Consider the following 11,328-nt stretch of genomic DNA (forward strand, 5'->3'; position numbering starts at 1 on the left):
GGTTTAGGAAGTCCCCATAGTGAAAATGAAACAAAAACTTACCTCTACGACGCACGGTGTCATAATAGCTGATTCAGACGTCATTCCGGCAGTCATATTAGCAGTGTTATTATGAATACATGATAACACATTTTAAATTGAAAACAAACATACGTCGTTCTTGGTTTTTCCGGAAGTAGGATATCAATCACGTTTTGAGCATTCCCGTCGATATCCGAAGGAACCTTAGAATCAAAACCGCTCATATTGATAATAATTAATACTATTTTTCACCACGAACGTCAAATTGAAACAAACGCGATTACATTAACATCTCTAGTATGCCACTTGGTAAGTTTAAATTTTAATTTACAAAAACGTATAGATAAATCAAAATGCGAATCAAATCTATTTGGACCCGTCATATATTAATTTCTGAATGACACACGTTCGATATGAACATTATTAATGAAACTAGTGTAACTTTACACGCGTTTCATTATGATGTTCATATCGAACTAGTATCATTAATATCTATAATGCACTCAATCTCTAATCTGATTCTGAAAATAATTCTCAGGCATAAAAGGTCTTTTAGTGAGCAGAAGAACACCATCAGTCAATCTCTTCAGTTGACCATTTACATTGAAAATAAGGGGATGCATTTTACTCGTGTATAATCGTTGACAGAGAATACCTATTCGTAAAATAACCTTCAAAGCAGTACACGAAAGTACATATAATAATACTCGAAAAATAAGATAGACTGCGTGTTTATCTCCCGAATTTTCAACAGCCTTGCATAAGAGTAAGAAATATTTTTCGCGTGAAGGCAAATCGAATGTGACCATATAATTAAATGCATCAATGTAATACTTACTTCGTAGGTTATCCGATAAATTGTACAACATAGATGTAAGAAAACATAGCAGACTTGTTCATATACACTATTTCACACGTGTGGATATCTGCTAACACATTACTGCATCGTCAGACATGGTGGTCGAAGTATTTCCCATGCGAAATCGTCCGTTATACATCTACTTTAATGGTTTACACTGTACTGGTCTTTTATTTCCTTCACGATTTCTCTTAATGGTCTCACGAGCATTCGATAGAAACCTACGTATAACTACTTCGAATACTTTGCGGCGCAATATCGGGGAAGTTGGTAGCCACTAAATTATTAGAAGTGTGACTAGAGTTAACTACCTACTAACCTTTGCTACTAAATCACCCTTATTCCGCGGATAAAGAGATTGTAAATTTAAACAAAAAGGAAATATTTAGCGTTAACAACGAAGTTTCATGCTTTCAATAACTTGTGTGATAAATCGTGTATGAAACAGAGAGCCTACCGAAAGTAGTACCTTGACGTTTAATATTAAATAACTCTGCCCGGATTATTGCAGACAGCTGCCTCTGTAAAATTACTTTAAATAAGCTTTTAGGGGATCTACTACTTCCTCCTAAATTATACCATTGCTTCGACTTATACCGTTAATTATTCACTTAGTAAATTACCTATTGTAATCTAAATCGAGGTAAATGAGGGAAAAATTCGGCGGTTGCATTAAAAAGTGATATTCAAAGCAGGTATTCATCTGTAAATAATGTAAACAAAATGTCTACAGTAAAACCCTTAATTATGAAAATGAGATTAAGACTCGTCGACTTTCTCTCGGTCTGGGAATTCGAAATGTATACATGTAGAAGTAGCAGTACGAACATAATTTCTCTGCCCTTTCCCGTGTTCGTGCTTGAATACACAAGAATCGGGTCCTGATATTATATTTGTATATATCAAACATTCCTGTACTAGCAGCGTTCCGTTTGATTTGTATTTCCGCTCTAGCTGATTTAAATATTTTAAATTTAACTAAATCTTCCCTTTACTTTGATTTTCAATTCTGTTTTCTTGACTGATTCGTTATATTGGTTCACTATTTGATTTGTATTACTGCCTACAAGGGGGAAAGTGCTACTTATCGACTAGTAAAGACCTCCTCGTGTGTGAAATCGTACGGATATTTGCGTGACGGTGGCAATATTAACTCCGCATTTTCTCCTAATCGGATTCTACGAAATTAAGTTGTAATTGCACAGCTTGTGCCGGCTTGTTGAAAATGCAATTTGGGAAGCCAAACGCGGTCAATTGTGACCACTGAAAGTGGACTGGGCTCTCTTCTTTATCTAATAGTGCTTGGCTTTTTATTAACTTGGCCGAACACCTGAATTTGATGAAAATGGTGGATGAACACCATAGTCGCGTTAGAATTAAATAAGTATTTATTATGCATGCTGGTATTAAATTACGCATCATTACTTCCAAGAACCACTCAAAGCTCACTAGTACATCATTTTGTTTGCGAATGCTCCAAGAAAGTATGCTCACTCTCAAATCGCTACTTGTAGATTGAAGTTGTTCGCTATCCAGCAGGGACAACAAATTCCGCCGGATGGCGATTTTGTAGCATTTCATTGTAGGGCGAAATGCTGTGATACCACGCATAATTTTAGCAATGCTTTATGTTTATGAGAAACACTGGTTACACTACCGATGGTTCGTCTTTTATATAATTGAATATGGGCTAAATAACATTTTAAGTTTGCTGGTTATTTTTCTATAGAAATTATTTGTTAGGCATTATTTTTGTATATCAGCACCTCGGAGGTGTACTGTGTTAAGTCACAAAAACAAAACTTTTCAGGAGAGCAATTTAAAGATATTGGAATACTTCACTTCTATTCTTCCAAGCGAAAGAATGCAAATATCCTCGAGAGTGTAGGTTGAAACAACGCTTGGCATCACTTCTATTGATTGCATAATAAACTTTTTGAAATTTGATATAAAGGGTGACTTTGATGTGACTTAATACTATTTACCTCACAGTTAACTTACCTGCTGTGTGACTTATTAGTAAGGTATGCAATGTAAATTAAGGGAAAATCATTTTTAGTTTTTATTTTATTCTAAAGAAAATAAATGTCATTTTTGTTAAAGGTAAACACAAAATTTTAAAGTTAAAATATTTGAAATATTTTAAAAATAAGCTTATTTAATCATCTTCCTCTTCTATGGCATCCTCATGATGTGGTAGGTTGTTATAAAATGGATGGAAAATTTCCGGCCCCCATTGTAATAAATTCTGCAAGTTTTTAAATTTTTTTGTACTTATCAGTTTTTGGGGGGCATGAGGTAAAGTTTGAATGTCAGGGGATACAGTGCTACGGCGATGTCGATTTAAGTTGACTTCCACAAAATCTTGCACAAAATTGGTTTTGTAGTAAAGAATACCAGGTGTATTTGATCTAACCTGAAGGTGAACTGCGTTAGATATTTGAAAAGGGTCACCATTAACCGATTTTTTCCGTGAAACGTATGGCGCATTAGCCCCTTCATAGAGGCTTTTAAAATCTTTGAAATGTTCTTGTTCCATACTTATCACAATGAAAGGCTTAGTTTTATTACACGTGCGTACCAATTGCTGCCAGTCCCAAGGCACCATAATTTTGAACTGCGTTTCTTTTCTCCATTTTCTTTCAATTAGTGAATGATCCGAATCTGCTTCCAGGTGTGTATGGCCTCTCAATAAAAATTTATGATCGATAGACTGAATATGTGGAAATTTCTTAAGGACGTAAAAGTAACACATAATCATTCCACAATTTCGGTTTTGGGACGGACAGTTATCAGACCATATCGTAATGTTTTTTAATTCTGGTGTTACGTTTACTGTTTCTATCCAGTTCATAAAACACGAAGCCATTTCATTTGCGCCTCTTCCTGAAATTGATTCATCTCACATACAACAATAAGTTTGTTTGGTTGTAGCGTCATGAATTGTGTAGTTAAACGTCCAAAGCTTTAAAGAATAAAAGCTTTGGGAATTTGTTAGGACAGGAGTTGGTAGGCATTTTTCGAGGTCTACCATAACTACCTTTTGTGTGGGATTTTGCAGAGACTGGTCTCTATCAATTTTCTTCAGGCTGTATCTCTTAGAGGCTTCGTCCAAGTGGCTGTTATAAGTTTCTTGGATAAGTCGCTTTTGTTCATCTGATGAAGAATTTCGAAGCTGTATTTGAAAAGTGTCACAAGAATCGCATGTATCATTAAAAGGTTGTTTAAACGAATAGTTAAATTCGTTATTGAAAATATCGGCATACAGCCACAATTTTCCTACTTCATCTGGCAGTAAGTCTTGGTCACGGCAGTCCTCTAGATATAACTCGTACATTTTTTTAATGCTCAAATTGGTTTCGAGATACTGTTTAGCGGATTTTTCCCTTCTATAATGGGATTCTTGGCAAGGAAACTTTGAAATATGCTCTCGAATTTTTTGTCTAATGTTGTCGCTAATTTTATTGCTGGGGGTGTGTTTGCCTCGTAAGTCTTCGGTGACAATACCTCCATCAGATCTTTTGGCCAGGGCCGTTTCAACGGCAGTTTGGGAAATGTTTAAAGTATTGATAAAAAATGTTTTGCATACTTTAACTGATGTACCGTTTTGTATAAAATGGTATTGCAATGTGGTTGTCCTTTTCTTCTGCCCTGTCCGCTCACGTTTACGTTGAATTGGAGCAACGTGATACAAGATGCAATAAACTGACGCTTCTGATTTGTGTCCCTAGAGGTGGACCAAAATTGTTTGAAGATACTCACGATTGGCATCAGAAATGTTACTACTGCATTTTAATCTGCAAGTATCTTTACATTTGTCCTTCATTTTCTTTTCAGGAATAATTTTTTTATTCTTGGACGTGTATGACTGACCAGCCGCCCGACGTTCTTTTCTGATAGTACACTTCCACTTTCCTATATTTCTTTTACGCTTTCTGGTTTTTTTAATTTCAGTTGTATTATTCACTGTGTTTTCTGCAATATTTTCAATACCTGGATCGTCCAGGTTCTCAATTAATGATTCACTACTACTTGCCGAGTGGGAGTCCGGTTGCACGTAGGTAACATCTAAGTCAGAATCATCTACAGGACTATCGTAATCGTCTTGGTTTATGAAGCGTGAGACAGAATCAGAATCTACAACAAGGAATAACCACTGCATTACTTGTGCCGAGCAAAGAGTGTCCAAAAAGCAATACAAAGCAAGTAATTTGTGTTAGAAATCTATTCATTTAGTAATTTAAATTAAGATATAAAGTAAAACCACACAATTTCAGCCTCGCTAGAGCAAAGAAGCGAACGTATTAGTAGAAACTTACCATTAATTAATGCGATGTTTGAGGTTATAACGTCAGAAATACCATTTTCTTCCTGTAACTTCCCATTATTCTCATTTTCGGGGATTTTGCTATTATCCAACACTAACGCACACATTAGTTTACCGCGATTCATCGTTAATAACAAGTTTAAATAATTTAATTGCCCAAAATCACACTGCTTTTCATCAAATGGGACTTAACTGCCTTTACTTTGTTGTGCATTCATTTGCAAAGTTAAAATCTCTTAATACTGTATACCTCTGGCCATTTAGTGTAGTTAACACTATTTACCGCCATCTATAGGCCGAACGGACAACTTCAAGACTTAAACTTGTTTACCCTTAGATAGAATTGACCACGGTGGATTTACGGTAGAATTAACTCCATTTTAATAAAAATGTGACTTAACACAGTATACCTCTGGGGTGCTGATATAGACAGTCGTGTGAAAAGAGAATGGTTTTCAATAAGACAATAATTGATAAGATTGTTTACGTTGATAGTTTCATTTCAATTTAATAAAATTCCACGTTTTTAAGGACTGTGGAACGGAATAGTATATTTCATTACGAGTCCGGAAAGCAGGCTTTTTCCGTGCGCGCGTGACAAATTCCCGTGTGAGGCGTAGCCGAACACGGGAAGTCATGCAAGCACGGAAAAAGCATTTCTGGACATGTAATGAACGATATTTTTTATTATACTTCTTTTAAATCGATAACAAAAAACAACAAACTCGCCAACATTTTTATTTTGTAACAGTTATAGAAAATGCGTTTTCATGGTTACTCTCAAATCATTTCAAAGGCGATTTGTTTAATTAGTTTATTTCAGAAAAGGTTGACGAAACGTCAAAAAATGTCACAAAATCTCAAAGAAGTTTATCTAAATATTCAAACATCTACGAATTAAAACGCAAAATACTTACATATGAAACATTACAAGGCATATAAAATTTCTGAAAATTAGTTTACTTCCCTGTAAATTTGTATTTTAAAGCAATATTTTGGGTATTTATATTCAGCGCACGGAAAGAATCAAAGGGAACGGGAAAAGTTTTTCCGTGCGCTAGCCTGGAAAAGGCCAGATACCATTATTTCTAATACAGGTGTAAATAAGGTGATTTCAATGAAGTATAATAAAAAATATATTCCAAATTTCTACTTTGATTAGAAGCATCGATATAACTTTCCGCAACGATCGACGACTTCCAGTGTCCAACCACCGTGTTTCTTAATTGTGACCAGGCATTCCCACTATTGGCTAAATGTGAAGCACTAGACCTTCCGAAACAATGTTTGGTAAATAGCTGGGGAGAGTCCAATTTAAAGACCGTTGCGATGATTTCAGGTGCCTTGTTAAAAAGAAACGTTGGTGTGTTGCAGAGCTCGGACGAAGGCTTCGATATTTCTTGACTAAGTTAATCCACATTTTCTCTATTATATTGAATTGTTTTTGAACATTGTTTAGGGATGTGAACGACAATAGCATCATTTTTAAAGAGGATGTCCTGCAAATTCATATTAGTGATTTCCTCACGTCTACAGGCGTGCATTACGTAAAAAGCAGCAGTGATTAACAGAAAATTTCTTCCCATCATACTATATTTAGAAACATACGATCTAGTATTACTTACTTTGTAAACTAAGTACACGTTATCATTTACTTCTTTTACAACCCTGTGGATGTTGTCAATGTCCACAATTTTAGATTTTTTAGCTTGATGTCCTCCTGCAAACGTTTCGAAAATGCAAATAGTTTAAAATATTTAGAAATGTCGATGTTCTTGTAAACATTTAATTACAAAATGTCCGCCATCTTGTCCAAGCGGCCTACTACTAATCAATCTCCATATGCAGGCCGCACCAACGAAAGCAAAAAGACGCTGACTTCGCTGTGAAGGTCAGGGCAGGACCGAACGCGAAAGCAAATTTTGCCGTATTATATAGAGTGGGTCAGCTGAGTCGCTAAATGCCGGACTACTGAGTGTGCCGAACTCCAGACCGCCTACTGTACTATTTCGTATTCATCCTTTATCCTTTATGTAACAAAATTTAGTTCAGTGTTGCATTAGATACATTTCATTGGCTGGTATGGAATTTAGGTTTACATATCGTACTTTCACAATCACTGTGGTTTACCTAAATATCTTAAAAATGTCTCGTTACATTACCCCCTTTTCATATCAAATTCTATCATTTAATGAGATAGAATTTTAAAACTATAATTGATCGACTGTCCGCTTTCTCCAGCCGAGATTGTACCGCAGCCATCTTCTTAACCATGATTCAAATGAAGTGGAGGTGTATAGGATTAGGATGTTGTGGCGGAGAGTGTCACCACGGAAGCTACGATACTCTCTATCAATACGGAAAGTTTGTTGTAGCACAAGAGTCCACGACGGCCAGACCTTCGTCATTTAATAAAACCTAAAAGTTTTTCTGTGGGTGCCTCTAACACAGGTAAGAACGATCAGCGAGTATAGAATTTGGGTTGTGGGTACTTACGCATGTAACAGGTAGTAAAGGTGTATAAAATGGTACATCAAATTTGTTAAAGTATAAGGCTCACATTTTCTATATTTTCTTCGTATTATCATTAGAAATTACGTCATCCATTGCCGGACATAGTTGTAACCCCCTGCCAGATACCCCTAAACTTAAAAAAAAATATAATTTTACTTTCGTTATAGTATAAAAGCTGAACTTATGTTACTTGGGGACCTATAGAAAGATGTTACCTCCATAGCCGGACAGTTTTAATGGTTTCTACATCTTGCCAGACACGTTAAAGTCTGCTATAAGTGCGAGCGCGAGGCGACAACTGTTCACATGAATGCGAGTGAGACAGCGCGTTTAGCCTACTGCGATCTTTTACTGCGCACCATCTGTCGTCCACATGGTTATTATGTACACTTTCTAATACGTTTTATTATTGATACTTGTGCAGTTTGTGTAATAAGCTAAATATAAACTAAATAAAACTAAAAATAAATATAATATAATAAATATAAATATATAATAAAATTATAATAAATATATTGAAAGTGTGGTTTTAGTAAAGTATTATCATGGGAGATACATTAAATTGTTTCGTTTGTAATAAAAGTGATGGTAAAATAATATTGTTTACGGAGGAAATTTAAAAAAAAATGTCTAGGTGTTTTGAAAATCAGAAAAAACATAACCTAAAATTTTGCCTGATGAGTATACAGGTAATGGTTATCACCGGGAATGCTACAAAGCATTTACAGGAGTTATGAAAAAATATTTAACTTCGGAACCCGTAGATAGTAAAAAATCGATAAAAAACAAACATCAGCCAGTGTAACTATACAGACAATAGCTCTCCAATCCCGCCATTGATACCTGAGTTGAGCACAGAAGTTTAATTTCTGAATTAATAGAACCACAACCTTCAACTTCTCAAGGTAATTGTGATTTACAGAATTTACCTAGAGAATCATCAGTATTGCAACCAAGTTTTACTTCTGAATCAATAGAACTACACTCTACAACTTTTCAAGAAGGTATTGACATTTTTTAACCAGATGTTGGTGAAAATAATGATTCTACTCAGGATGCAAATATTCTGGCTGAAAATGATGGTAGTACTCATGAGCACTTCATAAATCTGATACCAACCTATTTAAATCTAGCGTGCTACCCATCAGGTCAAGAAGAGTTACTTTCAGTTTCAATAATAAAATATCCTCAAAAAACCATCTAGTAAAAGTAATTGCCATTTTCATCGTGAATATCACCAATTAGCGTTCAATGAAATAAATGACATTATCCAGGAAGACGTAATTAAGAAAGGACACTGTTATTCATTAGTATTGAACAATCACAATAGGCTAAACGCGCTGTCTCACTCGCATTCACGTGAACAGTTGTCGCCCCGCACTCGCACCTATAAGCAGACTTTCAATGTGTCTGGCAAGATGTAGAAACCATTAAAATGTCCGGCTATGGAGGTAACATCTTTCTATAGGTCCCCAAGTAACATATAAATTTCAGCTTTTATACTATAACGAAAGTACAATTATAATTTTTTAAAGTTTAGGGGTGTCTGGCAGGGGGTTGCAACTATACTAAGTGTCCGGCAATGGATGACGTAATTTCTAATGTTAATACGAAGAAAATATAGAAAATTTGAGCCTTATACTTTAACAAATTTGATGTACCATTTTATACACCTTTACTACCTGTTACCTGCGTAAGTAACCACAACTCAAATTCTATACTGTTACCTGTGTTAGGAGGCATCCACAGAAAAGCTTGTAGCTTTTATAAAATGACGAAGGTCTGACCGTCGTGGGCTCTTACCCTATTGTACAAGTATTATAGTTAAGGTTTGAAAGACGAACTACTGGTCAGTGGTCAGGTAATGTGATCCTTCATGGTTCAATTTACATTTGGTGCAGATTTAAAACTCAAGTATCTTTTTATATGACTTTATGGCCCCCAAAACGTTGATGTGAGAGTGCATTGATAAGGGATAGTAAGCGTGTTTTTGCAGAAACTATTCACATCCCAGCTTTCAACTGCATAGTTTTCTTTCCAAGTGTACAGTCACATATATTTGCCTCGAGCATGCGAAATATCCCTCGTCTCTTGCATTTCCAATTGCTGCAATCAGAAAACCTTCAGTGTATCTCTATTTCAAGAACATCTTTATGCATTTCCACAATGTTGCAGTTCTAGTATATTGAATGGGTTGAACAAGACAGTTGATGTAAACGATAGATAAGTAGCGTCTTCTTTCATGATGGAATATCCATGACCCTGCTACTTATTCCGTTGTTTAATGTCTCCAGTAAATAGCTCGTTTCAGGTGTGTTCCTCATTATTTTTATTGTGACTATTGGTATCTTGTCTGTGGGACTTTTGCTGTGATTAGGTCCTCTTAGGAAAACTCTTGATAGATTTTTCCATCTAGTGACTTGTCTGTGTTGCCCCCATGGCCATAGTTTGCGTATATGGGAAACAGCGCAATTCGTTTTCTTGTCATGCCTTTTGGTTCCACCAGTGTAACATCCTTCCAGCCTCGAGCACATGTTAGTATACTTGGCAGATACGACTGAAGTGTTAGTTCTCGAGAGAATATTTAAGCACGTAGTCGCGCCAATTTCTGATATTAAATCTAACGAATGTTCAATCTCGCCGACCTTCTCACCAAGATGTGGATATATCATTTTGCTTCATGAATCCTCCAATTGGATTGTCCAACTCTTAGCAACTTTGCCAAGGAAATTCTTTCCATCAGGAGTGTATAACGTGAGGTTAGTTCGGCGCTGTAAAACTCAAACCCCGCCGCATAAACGGCCAGCTAGCTCAGATTCTTAATTAAAAGAAGGGCTCGAGATGAGAATCTTCCACAGCGGTTTGTTTGTTTGGGCATATAACATAAGTTTTTGATCTTTGGTAGTTACTAGAAATGATTAGTTGAGCGCCACCCAATTTGCACAAATTCTGACCTCTCCTGTATAGAAATTGGGAAAACACAAGAGAGCCAAATAATAAATTCACTACGAGCAATTCTGATTTTATTAATCCTGACAAAACGGTGCAGGATCGGCAAATAAAATGTATCTTCAATACGACAATAACAAATACTTTAAATGACAAAAATAATCCCCAAATAAATTCATGAACACTTCCTTAATAATTACGTTACCAGCCCCCTACAACAATGATCGAGCAAAAATGTAGTTAAGATTTCAATGGATTTCAAGATTGAATTAAGTTAACCCGAATAACAACTCATATAGGCAACACTGGGTACAAGTAAATTAAAAATCTTACCTTGAATAACACATACGCTGTCTCCTCCGAAAAAGAGCTCTCCTTCGAAGTTCCAGTTCTGTAACAAACCCCAAGCCACAACGCTCGGAACGATTATATGAGCCGGAAGGGCCAAAAATAGCTTACTCGTAGCCGGCTCGTTTACCCATACGTTAAATACAGGTGCGTTGCTCTTGAAGAGACCCACGACCTCAAACACTAGATGCGAACAAAATACAAAGCTCCAATCATAAATCGTCGGAAGGTTACACTAGATTAACGGTATTGAAGCAAATAAAAAAGGTTGGGTAAAAGATCGTATCTTCCGAAAATTCCACAATCAGCT

Source organism: Photinus pyralis, unplaced genomic scaffold (genome assembly GCF_008802855.1).
Source record: "Photinus pyralis isolate 1611_PpyrPB1 unplaced genomic scaffold, Ppyr1.3 Ppyr1.4_LG1, whole genome shotgun sequence".
Classification (NCBI taxonomy): domain Eukaryota; kingdom Metazoa; phylum Arthropoda; class Insecta; order Coleoptera; family Lampyridae; genus Photinus; species Photinus pyralis.